The 21455-nt window shown below is 44.3% G+C and overlaps 1 long non-coding RNA gene across 1 annotated transcript in view; it reads left to right on the plus strand.

The window, feature by feature from the left end:
• LOC138283260 (uncharacterized) overlaps positions 1-21455 on the plus strand; it is a 176927-nt gene that overhangs the window by 50289 nt on the left and 105183 nt on the right. The window contains exon 2 of the long non-coding RNA XR_011201157.1: positions 18258-18321. This is a non-coding gene — a long non-coding RNA (uncharacterized lncRNA). The remainder of the gene's footprint in view (positions 1-18257; positions 18322-21455) is intronic.

The raw sequence follows: 21455 nt of genomic DNA on the forward strand, positions 1-21455 counted from the left end.
TGGGGTCGCAAAGACCCACCTCATGAATATTAATGAGGTGGGTCGCAATTTGCGACCCCATAGCGAGTCCATGCACTCACAGGGATGGTGGCCTGCTGGAGACAGCAGACCTCCATGTCTGTGACTGCTTTTTTAATAAAGCAGTTTTCTTTTTTCTTTTTGCAGCCCGTTTTCCTTAAAGGGAAACGAGTTGCAAAAAGAAAAACTTCCGAAACCATTTGGTTTCGTTTTTTTCAGAGTAGGCAGTGGTCCATAGTACCACTGCCTGCTCTGAAAAAACATTTTTTTTTGTCATTCACAAAGGGAAAGGGGTCCCCTGGGGACCCCTTCCCTTTTGCGAATGAGTTACCACCCACTTCAAGTGGGTGGTAACTGTGAGTTGGTTTGCGACCGCATTCGCGGTCACAAAGCAACTCAGCATGGCGATGCGGTCGCAAATAGGAAGGGAACACCCCTTCCTATTTGCGAGTCGCAGCCTCAAATTGCGAGTCGGTACCGACTCGCAGTTTGAGGTTGTGCATCGCGTTAGGCCTTTTGCATGTCGCAAACTGCGTTTTTCGCAGTTTGCGACGTGCAAAAGGCTTTCTACTTCTGGCCCTTAATGTTAGTCATATATTTACAGTGGGCAAACCTAGTTTTACTGAAGCAAGATGGCTGTTCTATAAGAAACACTGGGTTACCTTATTACATTGAATAATGCTAATTTTGGTCAGCTAGAAAATAAACAACTATTTTAATAGCTATTAAAAATCGAATTCAATGATGAAGTCAGATTTCTGATAAATATAAAGGAAGAGGTGCTTTTAGAAAGTTACCTTTCCCCACCCTAAAGCCTCTGGGGGCCCATATGCATTTGCTGTCCTACTTCAGTCAGCCAGTAATTAGCATTTGAATAGGTGTTAAATGCCTCCCAGAATTAAACAGCAGGCTGACCTGAATATGCAGAGGTTACCCGACTGAACGGAACAGAATATGCAGGGAGGTGCTGTGAACATATTTTTTGACATTATATCGTCAAATCCTGCTTGACACCATGCCTAGGTTTTACATATAAAACTTGAGGTGCTTTTAAATGTTAGCTGACACCTGCGGAGGGCCTTGCTTTCTCCAGAACCAGGCAGGCTTCAATTACAGTAGGTCTCATTTTGATACTACAGTATCAAATCCTGCTTGAGTATCAAATCCTGATTGACAGGACTGCTGGATTTACATATAACACTAAAGAGTAAAAGAGGGAAACTAGATGTAAAATCAATTTGGTGCTCATTCCGAGTTTCACGGTAACCGAACCGCCACGCCGAAGGTGGTCTTGTAACCAAATAACGAGTAAGGCGGTGAACCCAACGCAATACAGACAACTCACTGCCAGCACCGCCACCACCATCTAGCAGCATCCACCTGAAGAAGGCAACTTCAGGCAGGCGGCAGCCAACATCCCGCCCTCCATATTCCGAGTAACCACTCCGCCAGGATATCCGGTGGGGCTTTACCACCATGATAAACCTGGCGAACACAGAAAGAACAAAAGGAAACACCCACCTCCAGGCCCAGAGGTGCCACCCGGCCGCCATGGCAAATGAACTGCTATTCTTCCCAGCATTGTATCTCGCCATAGACCTTCAGGACCACCAATGACGACGAAGACGACAGCCGTAAGTATACCTAGCACAGAGGGGATGGAAATGACAGTGATACACTTCCACACAGAACATACATACCCCACACACACAGTGAAGGCCACACACAACATACATCAATGCCAAATACCCAATACACACACAAAGCCATGCAGATACGTGCCAAACATACAGCACAACGCACAACAACACAACCAATATACCCCATAACCACACAACGACAACTACCCCACAAACACCTCAACGCTGGCATAGACGTGCACGTTGTCCGACACCACACATACACACACCATGAACTCCATGAAGCAAAGACACACAATCAATAGCTGTGAACACATATCCAAACAATAATACAGGTGACACAACATGTACAACCAACAATCAAGGAAATACACACATGCAGCACGAGTCACACGGATGCACACAACACTCCAGACAAACACACAAGCAAGCAGACACACACATCACAACATCCCCATGGCCCAAACCATCTACCAAGTCCATGCAACAACACAGACACAATCCACACACAGACCTCACACACCTTTGCACACAGATGTCACACCACCATGTAAAAGGAAACCAGGACAATCATCTTATCTTGCCAACCACAGCAATGTAGGCAGTTGTATTCAAACAATAAATCAACTATATATAAAATGTGCCAATGACAAGTCCAATGTCCACTTCAGCAGGATACATTGTCCATTAATATGGGCCCAACTTGACTCCTGATTGAAAATAGGCCTCCACTTTATAGGGGCAGCAATGGGACAGGCAGGCACCTCAGGGGTGTGGGAGGCTTGGATGTGGAAGGGGCACGTTTTGGCTTGGGCTAGGGAAGGGTGACCTTGGCACTGGGAGGAGTTGATTTTTTGCTGCGTGGAGGAGCAGGGGAACATCAGAGGGTATACCCAAGGAATGGGAGGTGGAAGGGCCTGAGAGGGGCAGGGGGACACGCTGTTTACGGGGAAGATGGGCTTGGAGAGGAGTAGGTAACAGGTCAAGGGTGGCAAGGAAAACTCTCTTAGGTACATGGGGGCACTCACATGATAGAGGGTTGGGAGTGGAGGTAGAGGGAGTGCTCGTCTGATGTGTCTGTGTGCTGTATGTGGATGCTCGTGTGTGCAGTGTCTGTATGTGTGTGGTGTCTGAATGTTGGGTGGGTGAGTGGGCACGTATGCATTTTTAGGGAGGGGGCAGAGATGCAGGGAGAGGGAATGGGTGATGTGTGAGTGAATGTTGTTGTGGTGTATGCAAGTGAGGTGGATGTGCTGCAGGTGGCAGAGACGGTAGTTGTTGTGAGTGTGGATGTGGTGTGTGGGGTGTGTGACTGTGAGTCTGCTGTTGTAGTGATTGAGGGGATGACAGGAATGACAGCAGGACCAGTGTGTGATGATGAAGTGCTGGCAGGTCTGAGTGGAGAAGTGACTATAAGGGAGGAGGTGGTGGGAGAAGTATCTGTTGTTGTATCTGCAGATGTGTGTTGTGTGTGTGCATGCCTGTGTGAACGTTTGTGATGCCCATGTCTGTCTTTGCACACCTTGTCTGTTGTAGTGGGTTTATGCATGTCTGTAGGTGGGCCCTGGACGGGTGTATGGAGAGGGCTTGTGGATTGGGAACAGGTAGCTGGAGGGGGACAGAAGATGAAGGGACACTGGCTGCCGTCAATGAGCAGGCCAGAGCCTGAAACGATCTCTGTAGACCATACAAGGCACCGTGACTGCCTTCCAGGAATGCATTTGTCTGCTGCATCTGGGATGCCAGTCCCTGGCTGGCATTCACGATCGTTGTCTGCCCCACAGAGATGGACCTCAGGAGGTCTATAGCCTCCTCATTGAGGGCAGCAGGGCTGACTGGGGCAGGGGCAGAGGTGCCTGCGGCAAAGGAGATGCCCACCCTCCTGGGTGAGCGGGCACGGGCAACTAGGTGGGGTGCAACATGGAGGGCGGTGCTGGTAAGGGGGGCGGCGGACAATGATGGTGTTGGTGTGGTACCAGAAGGGTCCGCCACTGCCAAGGAGTCACCATCAGAGGAGGTATCTGAATCAGATGTGTTGGTAGCTCCAGTCTCCCCTGTGGTGCTCCCCTCGCCCTCCGTCCCACTGGTCCCCTTGGCTTCACTGCTGGCCGCCTCCTGGGTCTCATGGGTGGCTGCATCCCCAATCGCTGGTGCCCTTCATCCTTTGCCAGATGATGCTAATGCACACATAGACAGAGGAGGAGAGGGAAATGGAGAGTGGCAGAAATAGAAAGGGAGGAAAATATTAGAACCCACACATCCACTTCACATACAAACAATGCAAATAACAGTCCCTGCCTGCGATACACTAGACCAATTAGGAATTATTCCCAAATAGAGTCATGCAAGCTATGTCCAAACCCATCTCAACCCTGCAGACCAAACTCCTGCATGAAGACAACTACATGCCCATTAATGCCAAAATGACTACTCCTAGAATCAAGCACAGGACTATACCCAACCACATGTCATCCATTACAGGATGAAACTAATCTAAGCAGAGAGGTACTCAGGACACTAACTAACTGATAGGAATGCGAGGAGTACATGTGGTACAGAGGATCCATTGATGTAGGAAGTGATGCAACTGCAACCTTCACGTAACGCCTGTCATTACCCCTATAGAGGGCCACCATGACCTCTTAGTACTACTACAGTACACGCAGAGATGGAGGATGCAGCCATTGACATGATAGCAGACTTGAGAGACCCATACAGCTGAACATGCGTCACAGTACCACCACTTCTTATCCTACATGGCTCAACATAGTGACCGTCACACACTCCTACTTGATGGGTGTGGCAACCAGGACTGTACATTCCCTAAATAACATCTGACTATGTTCATTCCAAGTCCAAAGAGGGTGACAGAGCACAACCATGCAGTAGTCACCTGACAGTCAACACTTACCCCCTTGTGGCTGCTGTGCTGCCTTCAAGCGCCCATCCAACTAAGGGTACACACCGCCAGTATGCTGGCCATTAGGGGGGTCAGGGTCCGACGTGCACCACTCCCACGTTGGGAGGCTGTCCCCAGCTCGGCCTCTGCGGACTTCCGGGCGGGCCCAGCGTCGCAGGTCCTCCCACCGCTTCCTGCAGTGGGTGCTCGCCGGAATTCGACCCCCAGAGTCCGCACTTCCTTGGAGATGGCTCCTCATGACCCTTTCTTCTGGTGGGCGCTGACCTGAATGGGAAACAGTGAGAAAAGGGGGGACATAATGTAAATAATACCAATCCAGCAATAAGCTTTGGCGGAACACAACAAACACTGCTCACTCACACTGGCAATATCCCACACATATCATGTGCATGCTACACACCTGATCAGTCATGACATGTCAATGTGCACAGACATACATCGTCAAACACCACCCAACATGTGGGGCAAAGGATGTTGTACTGACCTGTTGTCCTGGAGCTCCGTACAACCTCCCATACAGGGCTAGGACCCCTTCCACATGTTTCTCCAGCTCCTCTGTTGAGAAGGCTGGGGCCCTTTCCCCTGCAGTGCATGCTATCGTTGCTCCAAGCGACAGGACACAGCAGCACACAAAGTGGAGGTCTGTCTATTCCGAATGCCAGGAGTCATGTTTGCTGGGCCATACAAAATGGCGGTTACGACCGCAGCGGTCATGACCGTCACCACCGGCGGTGATCGTCATTGGTCCCAGACTCCCATTGAAATCAATGTTAACCAATGAGGAGTTGCACGGCGATTCAGATCGCACTCCACCATGACGACTTTCGTTGGCGGAACGAGGTCACTTCCAGCAGTTCAATGCATTCCGGACATGTGGATGCCATTTTAGTCTGTGACATTACTATCCTGAGTTTAAGCAGCGTAACTACCTGCATGTCGTCACAAATACATACTTCAGGTCTGACATGGTTAATATAGACACATGTAGTTCGTGTCTAGTGACATTTCCACACTTGTCACCACAATTGTCAGCATAAATGATCAGTATAGTGGAACACATGGAAGGTGTAGGTGTACATGTCCTGTATACGTCCATTCCCACAGGAATTATGTGCCATCGTTTTGGTCAGGTACGGAGGGTGGAGTAATGTGTATTCCCACAACATGACAGGCAACTTGCTTGACTATTTCCTAATGACTGTCCAGTGTCATACTGAATAGCCTACATTGTGAGAGATTCCTAGATTGTTGTTTGTGTCCCCGCACATATTTTGGCCACAATGGAGTGATGAGGAATGCACCAATCTACTGGCCACTCATAGATCTTGAAACCATGGAAGAAGACAACATCATCATGACCTATAAACTAAACCGTTTGTGCATCAAGAAACTGGTCGCCCAGTTTCCTGGTGAGTGGCTCTTTTCAGATCACAGTGGGACTGCCTGCAGGGTTTTCACAGCCCAAGTTCTGTAAGGTGTTGCAGGATGTGCTGAGTGTCCTACTTAAGCATGTGCACAGGTACATTAGGTTCCCAATACCTCCATATTTTCGCACTGTAAAAGCAGCCTTCTACAACATCTCAAATGTCCCACATGTAATTGGGGCCATTAATGGGACTCACATTGCCCTGGTACCTCCGAGGATCAATGAACAGGTATACAGAAACAGAAAAAGTACATATTCACTCAATGTACAAGTGGTGTGTCTTGCAGACCAATACATTACACATGTGAACGCTATATTCCCTGGATCAGTACGTGATTCCTACATCCTGAGGTATAGCAGTGTCCCTGCAATGATGTCACAGTTACAGAGAGAAAGGGCCTGGCTCATAGGTATGTGTACAGCTCTCCATGTCAGACGTTTATACCCCTTATGATACAGTCAGCACTACGCCTAGCAATGGTACCTATGGCCATGTTTTCTTTTCCACACAGGTGACTCCGGATACCCCAACCTGCCCTGGCTCCTGACACCTGTGAGACATGCAACTACATTAGGGGAGAACAGGTACAATGAGCACATGGCCGGACGAGGCATGTGATTGAACGGACTTTCGGTCTCTTGAAAGCTAGATTTTGTTGCCTTCATGTGGCGAGTGGTGCCCTCCAGTACAATCCAGGGAAAGTCTGCAAGATCATTGTTGAGGGGTAGGTGACTCACCATGAGAGGTAGTGGAAATGCACAGCTGCTAAGTCCATTTGTGGAATGCTGGTGCCATTGCGGTCCAACCTTTTAGTTGTACTAAAGGTTCAAGGTCCTCAGGCTGCCTGTTTGGAGATATGTAAGGGGGACTTATTAGTCTTGTCCTGCTGCGTAGGCATGTCATGCATTGTCATCTCCTGTGTAGCAAGTACCTGTTCCTGACTACTCAGGGAGTTGTGCAATTGAGGATGTTACCTATGTTTCATTGTTCCTGTCCCACACGTGTGTGAATGTCAATGCAGACCCTTACATATGGTGTAACATAGCTGCTGAGACACTCATCCTGTATTTGTGTTCAACTGTGCTATTGTATGACTGTGGATTACATTTCTTACAACATTGTACCTCATTCCATTTATTTATCCCTCTTCAGGTGACATCTTTGTTTGCAGTCTGCTTGCTGATTTGCCTGTTGGCATAGTTGACAGTGGATGTTAAAACAATGTGGATGTACTTACAACCCTGCTAGTGTCTTCCACTACATCAGTTACTTTGACATTATTGTTGTGTAGACATGTGTATTCTTTTGTTGTTCTGTAACACATTTGGCAATACAAACAATAGAGACATGCACCATGACTTGTGATAATAGGTGTTTATTTAGTGTAGAATTTCACAGTCCAGAGGAGTGGGGTAGTGCTCTAGCTGATGATCAGAGTGGGTGGCCAAGCTGTTAGGCTCATAGGTCCTGTGCCCATTTGCCTTGGAATGATGTGACACCCAACAGGGTGTGACAGTGGCACAGAAGGGTAACATTTCAGAAGAGGTATCACTTCCTGGTGGGGGATTGGTCTTGGCCTGAGGTCCTGCAGGATGTCTCGATTGGTGACCTCTTTTACTGGGGGGTTCTCAGCTGCAGAGGTAGGGATGCTGGTGGTCTGTGGGTCCTCCTGCTGTGCCTCCATTCCAGTAGCAGGTGCTGATGTTGAGGGCAGTGGTGTTGACTGACTACTGGATGGGGCCTGCTGTTGGGTGGAGAATGTCCGTAGGATGCAGTTGAGTTCCTTGAACTCCCCTAATATGGAGGCCATGGTGGCACTATGTGCCTACCACTGCTGCCTGGCCTCCTGGTGGTATTCTTCCTTCAGCCTTTGTGTGTCCTGCAAGGTGGTGAGTATCTGGCCCAACTGGTCCTGGGTTTGCTGGTAGGCTTCCAGAAATCTGGAGACAGCCTCCTGGCCAGTCGTGTCCTGTACCTGGCTCGTCCCTTGTCCCACGATTGGTCTCCCACTTGCCCTTGCCCCCTGTGCCTGTGCCCCTGGTGCAGTGTGCCCCCTTCGACTGACACCAGAACCATCATTGTTTTGGGTTTGCACCCTTGACTTCTGCCCCTGTCCTGTGGGGCACACTGATGATTGATGTGACCTTGGGACACAGGTATGGGAAGGTGGGCTGACCAATCATGCCTGATGGGCCAGGTTCGTTGTCCAAATCCAGACTTGCAGGTGAATCCTCCCCTATTAGTGCTGCATCCAGGCGTGGGCTTCCTGTCACTGGGCTCCACTGCTGTGTGTCAGTACTTGGGAGACCTGTGGGATGAGAGGAATTGTGTCAGATGATGGTATTGTAACAGTGACACAAATGGTTCTATGCCATCATTTACTGTATTTGAAGGACAGTAATGGCATTGGTAGTTTCCAGTCCACTGCTTGTGTTCCCATCAGTGGAAGGTTGCAATAGCCCTATTTTGGAGTACCGTTTACATTTGTCTTGCTACTGTCATTGCCATGTACTGATGTGCATTGCTCCACATATTGGTGATGGGGAGTGACATGGTTTAACATGCAATTGCAGAGATGTGATATGGACATAGCAGCCAGGCAAGGGTAGGGAGTGTTGCATTGTGGTAGTTGTGGTACTTACTGCTGTGTGAGGCATACATGCACTAAGTTGGGCTGTGAGGAAATGGCGTCAGTGGGGAGCTGTGGCATGCAAGGGTGGGTATAGGGCCAATAGTGAGTTTGTGCACGTCCGGGTGGTTTGAGGGGGTGAGAAGGTGGTGGGGGTACATGCTGTGCACAGGGACATGGTGGCCAGTGAGTACAACAGACTTACTAGTGTCCAGTCCAGTAGCAATTCCTGTCAGCCCTTCCGGATGTAGTATGGCCAGGACCATCTCTTCCCACGGTGCCATTTCTGGGGGACGTGGTGGGGGTCCTCCACCAGTCCTTATGACTGATACTTGGTGCCTGGAAGCCATGGCCTGTAGCTTCCCCCTAAGGTCGTTCCACCTCTTCCTAATGTCCTCCCTTGTGCGTGGATGGTTCCCCACTGCATTCACCCTGTTGACTATCCTCTGCCATAAGTCGTTCTTCCGGGCTATGGATGTCTGCTGGACCAGTGCTCCAAACAGTTGTGACTCCACTTTGACTATTTCTTTGACCATTACCCTGAGCTCCTCTTCTGTGAATCTGGGTTTTTGTTTGTGGTACCATGTTGGTTGTGTTGTAGGTGGGGGTGTATGGTCTGCAGGGATTCCGAGTGTGCTGTTTGTACTTGTAAATATGTGTAATGGTATGTGCGTGTGCTCTGTGGTGTTTGTGTGCAGTTATGTGTTGTGTGATGTGTGCTTAGTATGATGGTGCCTGTGTATCTAGGTGCAGTGCCCCCTTTCAGTGTGCTCTTCTCTCGCTCTGTCAGGGTTTCTAGTTGCAAAGGTTTCTGAGTGTGTGTGGGGGGGGGTGTTTTGTAGTGCTGTGGACAGGTGTGTGTATGTGTTTCAGGTGTTGCTATTGGTGTTATCCCATCCGTTGCAGTGTTAATGCAGTGGTGGCTATTTTATTCCTACAGCGGTTTGGACCGCCAATGGATGGTTGTATGACGGAATGCCGACTGACAAAACAACGGGTGCCTAAACAACGAGGTCGGAACACCGACCTCGTTGTTACTACTAATGCCTTTACCACGAATGCCTTAACAACGATATTTCGTTGTAAAGGCATTCCTGGTAAAGTCATTAGTAACAGGCACCCATTGATCCTGCATGCCTCACTCCACCCCCCCAACCCCACCCCAAAACCTAAAACCCCGACCCCCCACCCCCTCCCCAAAACCTAAAACGCCCCACCCCCCCAACTCCACCCCAAAACCTAAAACCCCCGACCCCCCACCCCCTCCCCAAAACCAAAAACGCCCCACCCCCCCAACCCCACCCCAAAACCTAAAACCCCGACCCCCCACCCCCTCCCCAAAACCAAAAATGCCCCACCCTCCAACCCCACCCCCTGACCCCCCACCCGCTCCCCAAAACCTAAAAACCCCACTTAACTGAGTCGTCGCCTCGTCATCTGCGTCGTCCTCCTCAGCCGACTCCCTTTTTTGTACCTTAACCATGCATGTTCGTTGTTCAGGACATGAGTGGTTAAGGCACAAAATACCAAAGTCGTGGTTAAAGAAAGCGTTGTTCCGCTTTCGTTAACCAGGACTTCGTTATAAAAAAGTCGGCATAAAGGATGTTTCCCCCAATGGATTACCGCTGTGTTGGGTTCCGTGATGCTGATTTGTGACTCGGAATTTGGCGGGCGGTATTTTCTCGGCGTGGCGGTGGTGGTCCAGCCGCCTCATTCATACCGTTGTTTGGGCCGACGGTGTTGTGTGGGTCACTCGTAATGTGGCGGTCTTCAGTCTGCCATCGCTGCAGAGTATCGGCTGCCGTTTGCACTGCGCTCTTCGGTAATGAACACCAAACTCGGAATGAGTACCTCTGTGTGCATTCACTGTCTGATTGCTGGAAAACCCTGCTTCTTCTACCAGATAGCTTTTTCTCGGTTTATTGGGGCTATCATGGCTGCTTCAAAATATAATTTGGTGTTAGATGTGGGAGGACACCAAGATTATCATAGGACATACCCTTCTAGCCCTCAGAGCCCTCTTTAAGGGTGGCCAAACACTTTCTCCATCTTCAAAAGCCACAAAGGGTTGGCACCAAGAACTTTACTCCATTGCTTAGGAAGTGCCAAGGAGTAATGCCCACCCACAGGCATAAATGGGGCACCTTCAGGCACCCACTTCAGAAGATTCCTGGACTTGTGGCAGAGAAGAAGAGGACTGAATCTGCTATATGAGACCAGAGAAGTGCCTGAAAGACTGGACCTGCTCTCCCTCTTACGCCCAGGACAAAGAAGTGGCCTGCACAGGTCATGAACTCCTGTTAAAGCTACAAGGACAGAACGTTCTACAAGAGAACTTTCCTGCAACTTCCCAGCTGACCAACGGCAACTGGACCTGGACTGGGCCCTGATGTTTGGCCTGTGCTTGACACCCTGTAAGTCTATAAGGAGCTCCCTCTTGAAGTCATGAAGGGCTTCAGAAGTGTACTCCTGTGGTGAGTTGGGATTTGAAAGACTAAAGTTAGAAGGTAAAATCTTTGTCCAGAACAAAAATAGTTGGTGTATTTGACCGGCGCTCCATTGTAGTCATGGTCAAATTGTGCCTATGTCCCAGTCTATCGTGACCATTGACTATCATTGACACTTTGCGGTCCTTGTCATTATTTTTATTTAAAACTTAAAAAAAGAATATCTCACATTCTCCTCGTTGGATTTTTTTTATTTCAGTGTCTTTTTGTTTTGGAGCCAACTTTATTATTGTTTTGGTACTGCATAAAGACTTTTAGACATTGTCCTAATTAAGCCTGTTTGGTCTGAGCCATAGCTCCCAGGGAGTTGAACTCAGGTTAATTTAGTGACTTTGAGAGTTCACCCTGATAAGGGTTGTGATTATTTCTTGAGGAGGGTAGTCACCCACCCCAGGCAATAATACAATGTCTCACAGCCAAGGACTACTTTGGCATTCATAAGTTGATGGACAAACAGTGACCACAACAACTCAGGCCCACCCTAGATGGGGAGAATGGTGTCTCATTCTGAATGGCTCTGTTGCGTTCACTGCTTTCCCCTGCCCACCCGCCTTCTTCCATGTATTCATATTACTGAATAATGATCCTCCTTTAACAGTGGAATCACCCCCTTGGAACAAGTTACATTAATGTTGAGATGTATTTGATCTAGGTGCAATTACTGATCCCTATTGTGAACGGGGCCTCCACAGGGCACATTCACTGCTGCGCTTCGGTACCACTGGGTAAGATGGAGCACTGGGCTACTAGGTGTAATGTAATATGTGTACTTGAATGTCAGTGCCAGCTATGCTGTATCCCATGCTGGTGCAGTAAATGTCAATTTTCTGCAGATTGTCAAAATATAAAAATGCAGTAAGGACATATTTAAAAAAGGACTACTTTGGCAAAGTATGCTTTTTGAGACCAAAAACATATTTTTGCTTGTAGACATTGTTTTTTTTTAAAGATTGTAGAGGTCCCAGTAGTTTCCCCAACAATAAAGTTTAGCAAAAAACATAACAAAAAATCATTAACAAAGCTAAAAGGCTTGCAGTATATTGGCTGTGGTATTGCTTGTTTTGACTTGCAGAGAGAAATAATGTAAAGAGAGAAAGATGGCATACAGATAGGTAGAAAATGGAAGCAGTAGATAGAAGAAGAGAGAAACAGTGATAAATAAAGTTTTAGAGTGTGGCAGAGAAGTACAGTGTGCTTGGCAGTGCTTAATTTTAGCCGGTGATTTGCAGTGGGCGGGCACTGGCACTTATTTTTCAGGGCTGTCACATATTTTTCTGCATCAGCCATTTACTGTGAGCAAAAGACACATATGGAAAAGACAGAAAAAGAGGACAATAAGAAAGTGTCACAAAGGGAGAAAGCAGAAAGCTGCAAAAGGGAGCTGAAGGGGCAGGGAGTGGCTGTAAAAGGATTAAAAGAGGCTTGAGATGGAGTTAGGATTACGCTGCCTCAGTATTTTGTGCTCGCACATTTAATTGCAGCAGGTGGGAGTTTCAAAGGAGAGCTTTGGGCACGTACACACTTTTGCTTGCAAATTAAGCACTGGTGCTCTGTATAGGGAGAAACAAAGCGTAGCAAGTGAAAGCACCCAGTTTCACTAAGGTATGAAGTAGAGAGAGAGGTAATACAGAAAGAGAGCAGAGTTAGAGAGATGTAAATGCAGAGAGAGTTAGACAAGTAGAAAGAATTAACATGCTGAGAGATATATAGAGAGAGGAACTGTAGAGAGAGAAGAGGTGTGCAATAGGGAGAGAGCCACATTGTGAAGAGTTATAGAATGACATATCAGATTAAGAGAGTAGTGAGTCAGAGAGAAAGGCTGAGCGATATAAAGGTTAGAAAGCAAATTCAAGCCAAAAAGGAATTAGAAAGACATAGGTGAACCAGAGAAAGAGAGGTGAGCTGACGGACAGGTGGAGCGTGAGACGTTGATGTAGAGAGACTTGTGTGGTAGAAATAGGGGTAGAGACACAGTGGGGTACAGAGATGAATACACACAGAAAACAGAGGCAAAGAGAGATGGGTGTACTAGAAAGGATGAGCTCAAATTAAGGAGTGGCAGAGGGGGATGTGTGAGAGAGAAATGACAGAGAAAAAGAGGAAGCAACACAGAAATAGAAATCAAGGAGCAAGGTAAGGTAAATTCAGGGATTGTGAGGGACAGAGTGTGGTGAGGTACGGAGAGATCAGATAGTGAGACAGATGTTAGGTAGAGGGAGATGTGAGATAGAGAGCTGAGGGAAAAAGTAATGAATTTCAGAGCTGGCTGAGAGAGGCAGAGGTGAGGTATAGAGAGAGAGAGAGATGGAGAGACAGAGCAGTAAAGAGACAGATGAGGCTGAGAGAGTTTAGTTTAAAAAGATGTAAGAGAGATTTTGGAAGGTGAGATGAAAAACATATTAATGAGGCAGAGGGTGAGGGATCAGTTGGGGAGAGAAAGCTGAGAAACACACAGGGAGTAGAGAGTGGGAGATACAGAGGCAGGAAAAGACAGAGAGAGAGGGGTAACGAGAGAGAGGTGACGTACAAAAAGTGAAGAGAAAGTAGGAGAGAGGAATGACAAGGAATGATTATTTTTTACTTTTTAAATTCCATAACTTTAATTTCCTGAGAGTGTGAGGGTTAGGCAGGCCATCCTGCACACTTGGATCTATATTTATCAAGCCTTTGCATCGTCCTTGCGTCAATCAAGGCAACGCAAGGGCAACTCAATGGCTTCAGTAATTTTTACACAGCCACTTGAGGGGCTATTTACACCTCCTTGTGTGACTTTGTGGATTTGTAAAGAAATGTAACGTAGTGCAGTGGCTTGTGCTTCATTACATTACATTTCAAGCTGGGAGATATTTCATGGCTGGTGCATGGTCGTTCCCATGCATCCTTCAATGTATGTTGGCACATTCCCAGATTTACTATAGCTAATAAACCTGGAAATGCTTCAAACTGCTATACCTTCCCCCGTTAGGCATAATGAGGAGAAATATCTTTGTTTCACCTCTGTATTTCCTCTTTATGTGGGTGCAGCATTGTGCTGCACACATAGAAAGAGGAAATGTATCGAAGAATTGTTTTGTGGAAGAAGGTGTCCTTTCCTGCACAATAGCAATCCTACCCACAATAGAGGGGCTCTTCCTCTATGGTGTAAGGGTGCCTGTGTTGGTGCTAAGCAGCACACAGCATGCCAGTACGAAGAGAGAGCAGAAATGCTCCATTTCTTCGTAAATATGGAGCATTCATGCTCTCTTCCTTTCGTGCATTACTGCACCGCAGCTTTACATACTGCCCTGCTTTGCATGCATGAATAGTAAATATGCTCCTTAGTGTCTCTTGACTAGGCCCTGTTGTCAAATTAAGAAAGAATCTGGTTTTATGCAGGCCGTTATTATGAGCAGATGTTTTACTTCAAGAACGTATGCAACCTTCCCTCTTTTAAGCACACATTGTTAATTTGTCTTGGTACCTGTGATTTTTGTAATGATGCTGCTCTTGGTTAAGTTGTGCAATGCCTTCTGAACGCTACAGAGATAAATTCACCAGGGAAGGTTTGTGTGTGTGTAAACAACTGAAACACTTAAAGCACTCAACTCTGTGCTTGTTACCCTGAGCTATCTATGTGTTCAAAGAGTTAATGAAATATTTAATAAATATTCACACATGCAAAACAGCAAGTCACCTTATTATGCTCCTCTGCGTTAAAGGGAAAGGGCAGGAATGCACCCTATTTAACATTCTATGGCACATTCCTGCTCTCTGCTTGCGCCGGCGCACAAACTGCTGCCTAGCTCGCCCCATGGTGCAAGCCTGCCTGTGTTGTAGACAGGATTGTTTTTGGGCAGAAAGGGGCATCAACCTGTACAAACACAATCCCCAGAGGCATTTTCATCTTTATACGTGTGCTGCACAATGCAGCATGCCTAGAAAGAGGAAACAACAAAGAGAAATACAAATATTTCTCCTCGTTGCACCTTTAGTGGGGAGGTGTATAATTCTGACACATTCCCAGGTCTACCAGCATTGCTAAACTTGGGATTGTATCAAAATGCATGGGTGGTTATGTGGGAACACCTGCACTCCACCCATGTAATGCCTCCCTGCTGCAGAGTAACACAAGGCAGCGATTTGTGCTGCTGTTCACTACTCTTGATTTAACAAGCCATGCAGGGCTATGGAAGGTAGCCTTGTGTGACTTGGTAAATTTCATTTTAGGTTTTGTGTCACAATTGTATCCCAATGCGTGGCTCAGGGCGACACAAACCATTCATAAATGTGGTCCTTAATGTGGATTTTATCATGATTTTTTATTTGCAAATTTATAGGAAAAGTAACATCTTTCTGTGTGAAAAACAAAATTTGATGGAGTTACTTTTGCAAAAGATACAATGACTACAGTTTGATTTTCTACTTAGTTATTGGCACAATTCATTTGCCTCAATGAATTTTGAGGAAGGTAACTTCTTCAGGAGGCTTTCTCAATTAGTTGCCATGATCATACACATACATCTGTGAAGACAACGGGTAAGCCAACATAATGCATGCAAACTATACTAATCAGCTAAGTGACTTTAACCCCTGACGTCACAATCTTGATCTATATGTGACCAAGATATTCTGTAACAGGTGATTTAAGATTATACTAATGTAAAGTGGTGCACTCGAATTCAATGCTGAAGTGAATTCACTGTAGTGTTAGAAGAAAATGTATCTTGAATGCCTTTAACCTTAGTAAGAAAAAAACAATTATTGAATGTATCTTTAGGACCATCCTCATATTATTTGAATGTATTTGTATTAGAAAAGTTAGCAATTTATGTAATGTGTGCACTAATGTTTACAGTTAACATTGAGAAATGTAGTTTTCCACCATACTGAAGTAAATGTAATAATGATTGTATTTCGTTTGTGTTACTTGTAAAAACTTTTACAAATGAATTGATGTAATTGACATTCATATAAATGTAGAAAATAATATGTGCACAGTATAATGTGAAATTCAATGTATATTAGTGAATAATGTCTAAACTTGAAATAACTAGGCCTAAATTTCTTGAACATAAGAAATTGTTTTTCATTAATGCTAAAGTGTCTTTTAAATGCAGGTGTTTTCACATGAAATGTTAGTTTGGAAATAGATGTGCTATTGTTTTAATCATAGAGAGTCTGGGAAAACAACCTTAAATGGAACATAGAGGCATCGGGAGAAAGCATGATTGTCCCTTATTCATATGTGCTACTAATGATGTTCAGGAGGCCAAGGACTGAAACGTTCCCAGGACTATTGTGGGATCAAAGCCTGATGTTGCAAGTTTCACCGTGAGACAGGAGACTAATGAAGCAAGTGATAGGGTGTTCATAGGTTGTTACATGGTGGACTTTTTGCAGTATTAACTAGGACTTAAACTGATTGATAGTAGAGCAGTTTTCCTTTGGACTTTGAAAGGTACAGACCCCTCATTTTCCCTTTTTGTCCCCATCTTTCATTGAGTGTGGCTTTGGTTTACACTTAATTCTCTTTAAAGAAGACTCTTGAACGAGCTTCTGAAATGCAGACACCTTCACCTTCAAATTCCCCTTCACGTTCAATATCTGACTTTTGTTCCTATGCCTTTTTAGAATTTTTCTTTTATCTTTTTGTTTTGATTAGAGAATTCACTATGCCTTTAGATTAATTTTGCTAGGTGATTTTCACTTGAACTAACGTGTGAGAGGATTAACCATTGTTTTCTGAACATCAGATATTACTTCTGATATTTTGCATTCCAGTAACTGAATTATTGGTTTGCCTTATGTCAACTCGTTCGAATTTTATTTTAGAAGACTTGGCTACCCTATGGTAATCCTGTATCTTGACAGTATATTTTTGAGGCTTGTTTACATTAACCTGAGTATTATTTTGTAATAAAACCCTTAAACTTTATTTCTGACTTGGGTTTTCACTGTGTGCCCAAATTGATCACACTGTAAATTATGTTGTTTGATTGGTCAAGCAATTTCCTGGTTTATTGTTCCGAGGGGCACAAAGAACTGTAAACCTTATGTTAAGAGCATATAGAAAATGCTCTATAAGCCAACATAAGGCACACAAATTATATCAATCAGCTGAGTGGAATATGACCATCTTAAAATGAACTGTTGACATTTTCTAAAAAAGGAACACTTTTAGATTTAGTTTTTTACCGACAAAAAGGTACTTTTATGGTATAAATTTACAAATAAGTAAAGCTTTTGAGCTTACACAGAATGCAGGAGCTCACTGTATGTGTAAGGACTCTTGACCTTCCCACTCACTTTACCAGGGGACCCCTTGGAATTTGGGGGCCTGGGCTATTGCCCACTTTGCCCATGCCTTTTAATGTCTCAGGACTGACACAAGGTGTGCACAGCTGGTATGTTACTTTCTGTATTGGACAAAGCAGGACTACAGAAATTTGCTGTTCTAGAAGTACACAGATGGCATATTATGAACAATACTGAACTAACCTGATAGGTGCACAGGCGGTATACTATGTATTAGTCTGGACTAACGCAAGAAGCGCATGGATGGTATACTTTGTACTAGTCTAGACTAACACAAGAATTGCACAGATGGTATACTATGTACTAGTCTAGACTAACACAAGGGTGCATAGATGGTATACTATGCACTAGTCGAGACAAACACAAAAAGTGCACTGATTGTATACTATGTTCTAGGCTAGACTAAAACAAGAAGCGCATGGATGGTATACTATGTACTAATCTAGTCTAAAACAAAAAGTGCTATGATGGTATTCTATGTACTAGCCTAGATTGACAAAAGAAGCGCACACATGGTATGTTATGTACTAGTCTAGACCAACACAAAAAGCTCCAAGATGGTATACTATGTACAGTCTACACTAATACGAGAAGTGGACAGATGGTATACTATGTACTAGTCTAGACTAACCCAAGAAGCACACAGATGGTATACTATGTTCTAGGCTAAACTAACACAAAATGTGTGCATTTGGAATGTGATGTACTAGACTGGACTAACTAACAGTACATAGGCGGCATAGTATACAAACGTACAGGAATATCATAGTTTTAAAACATGTATGTTTAATGTGTGCACATTTCCTTTTCATTTTTTTGCAGAGATCAAACAAGAAACTGAGAAGCGCGTGGAGCCATTCATTGACTAAATGTCAAGTCAAGTCAGGTTGAAATGAATTCTTTCCATTTTGGGTAATGCATTTCTTTGGGTGGGACGCATAATGCCAGCAAAGGTTTGTGAAAGTGCATATATGGACTGGAAAATTGCCCGGAACAGTCTTCTGAGGAGCAAAACATCTCTTGATGTTCAAACGTTAAAATAGAAACTATTTGCCTGATTATCTAACTTGACTATTTTTAGCATTCGATTCGAAATACTATACTGCTGTTTTTCACTGGGAAATGCAAGAAAACACATTCAGCGTGCTATAAATTACTATAACTGTGGTCGACAGGAAATTCTCCCGTGTTCATAAAAAGTGAACTTTTATGTGTTAGCATCAGGAATTGTTGCTACCGGAACCTCAGGACCCTATTTCGCCTGTGTGATATCCTTTCATATTGATAAATCTCCTCTATTTCTCTAGAAAGTATGCTTGAATTCAGTATAGCTGTAATTATGCAATGTATTTAGTACATACTATTACGAATAGCAATGGGCGTATTTGCACCAATTATAGGACCGATATCTATCCTACATCATTGATAATATGCACAAGATTGCATTTATGTTGAAAGGATGCTTCTAAATCCCATTAATATTAAACTGTTTTACACGTAAAGAAGGACATATTTTTTCACTATCTAAAGCCTTAAGGACTGTTGCCAAGGGCTAAGCCGGAGGTTAAAGGACATCTCCTGAGTTATGAGTTTGAGCCACAGACAAGGGCCCAGAACGAGGGGAAGTCCCTTTAATGACTTGTATAACCTGAGGCAGAAGGTGTGTAATGCTTTACGAATATTACATCCTCTGGCCAATGAATGTTCTAAATTAAAAATTAGAAACTGAAAGACAACTACTGAAATGTTAAAACAGAAGGGCTGTACCAGCTATTTATGTCTAAGGTCCCAGTGTTCTAAAACACTGCAAAAAAACACCCAGTGCAGCACCACTTTCCTTGTGCCCCTTAGCGCCCCCCTACCACCATCATGTGTGTGCCGTATTTAAAATATGGCGCACTGTGGCGCAGGGTGGGAGGCAATAGTGGCAGAATTGATGTACTGTTCAGGTTTAGCACCAAACCTTTGGCGCTAACCCTGAACAGTACATAGGGGCCCCCTTTTAACGCCTGCATTGCGCCACTTTGTAAATCTGGTGCAGCATTTTTGTCATAATATCGCCACATTAGCGTAACAAAAATTACCCTAATGTGGCAATATTATTGTGCAAGGGGCTCTTAAATCTGCCCCTTAATTATTAAAAAATGAGTAAACCTACACAAGGAGGTCTGCAAACTCGCATGGGCATATATGTAATTATATGAGAAGCTCAGATAGATTTCAGAGTTTGCACTTGTAAAAATTCGCAGGTTTCCAGGCAGATTACATGGAAACTAATGTGAATATGCAACTGTGACTGTGCAGATAAATGTAAGCATGTGCAATTTTACACATAAATGATATTAGGAAAAGGCCACAAGTTTTTTGGAAAGCCATTTTGTTAAAGAGTATTACTCTTTCCTAACAGGTATGTTGTAGACACTTTTCTGAGTGGCTAAGTGTTGTAGGAACATTTTTAGATATGCATGCATGTGTCTGTGTATAACCCTTCATGACATTCCTGCCCTGGAACACCCTGTGCCCACGCTCTCCCCACCTCTCAGAATAGATTTACTCACCTCAAGTTTTTGTGTTTGTAAAATTGCTTACATGTGTAAAACCAGCTTTTGTGAATTCCTAAAGCGGATAGCACTTCTATAAACGGCTAGTTGTATGTATAAGTAAACGCACATTTTTAAACAGCTTTGTGGATTGGCAATTGTGCCGTCGTACGTCTGTAAAATGGATAACAAAAGACAATCAGGCACTGTTCTTGTGGACTCCATGGTCCCTTTTGTGCTGGAGAAATGCTTGCATTATTCTCTTAATTCTATGTTGGCCATACTGATTTATACCTTATTCTTCTGCATTTGTTTTGTAACACACTTCATTCCACATTGCGTCTTCTGTAGAAAACTGGCTATATCTTTACAATAGGAATGTCTTTCTATTTACAAAAGACTGTACACTGGCGAGGCGGAATTATTCCTTTGGAAGATAAATCACCGTTGTGCATTGTTATAATTTGTTATGCTCCTTTGAGGTATGACATGATTATGCTTTGCTAAACAAGAGTTCTGTTGCCTAAGTTTCTTTTCACTATGTAAAAACTAAAATGCAGACTACATAGGGATAAATACATAAATTATTTTGTCAACAATAATGTATGAATTATTATTGGATCAAATCTATTTTTATTATACTCTGTTTTTCTTTATATAATATTTACAAAAATACTCACAGACACTGTATGGAGAAAAAAAAAGGAAAAGCATTGCTATGATAAGGATATACTGTAAACAACAAAACACCACTTAGTTGATAGCAAACATGTTAAAATTAATATACTTTTCACACAATTCCTTATATCTATACAGTCCCACTTGTTTGGTACATCTGCAAGGCAGTCCAGATTCTATAGGGTGTGGATCAATTTTGGAGCCACTACCCAAATACGTTGATTTTTTTCTTAAGCCCTTCCTAGTTGAAACCAAGGCCTTCATCCATGACTCGGTGGACTTCATAGAGGAGTATGAAACTTTATCATGTGAACCCTTTGAAGAAATATTGTTATCGTTAGACAATGAGTCACTAAACACCAATATACCTCAGAATGAGGCTCAAGCTGTGACGAAGAACATCCTGAACATAAGAATCACTCATCATCAAGTACCAAGAAACGTTCTCATAGAACTTGCAATGCTTGGTCTGAAAAATAATTTATTTTTGTTGAAGCAGGAGCTGTTTTTACAGATAAAAGGTGTAGGGATGGGATGTGCATTCACACCAGAAATAGCAAACATTTACATGTCTTATTTTGAAGATCAGTGGATATGTGGATCAAACATAGCCCTTAAAGCACTTGATCAATATATTTCATAGATTGTTCTGTAATTTTCACAGTTTGCATCAACCTTTTCTTAGGTTGATGGAATCTCTCCCACTTACCTCCACCCAAACCATAATCCAGTGGTGCAGGTAAATGCCTCTTGCCATAGTCACTTATACAGTGAAATACATATCAAATTTGAGCAGTTTTTC

The sequence above is a fragment of the Pleurodeles waltl genome, chromosome 3_1 (assembly GCF_031143425.1).
Source record: "Pleurodeles waltl isolate 20211129_DDA chromosome 3_1, aPleWal1.hap1.20221129, whole genome shotgun sequence".
NCBI classification, from domain to species: domain Eukaryota; kingdom Metazoa; phylum Chordata; class Amphibia; order Caudata; family Salamandridae; genus Pleurodeles; species Pleurodeles waltl.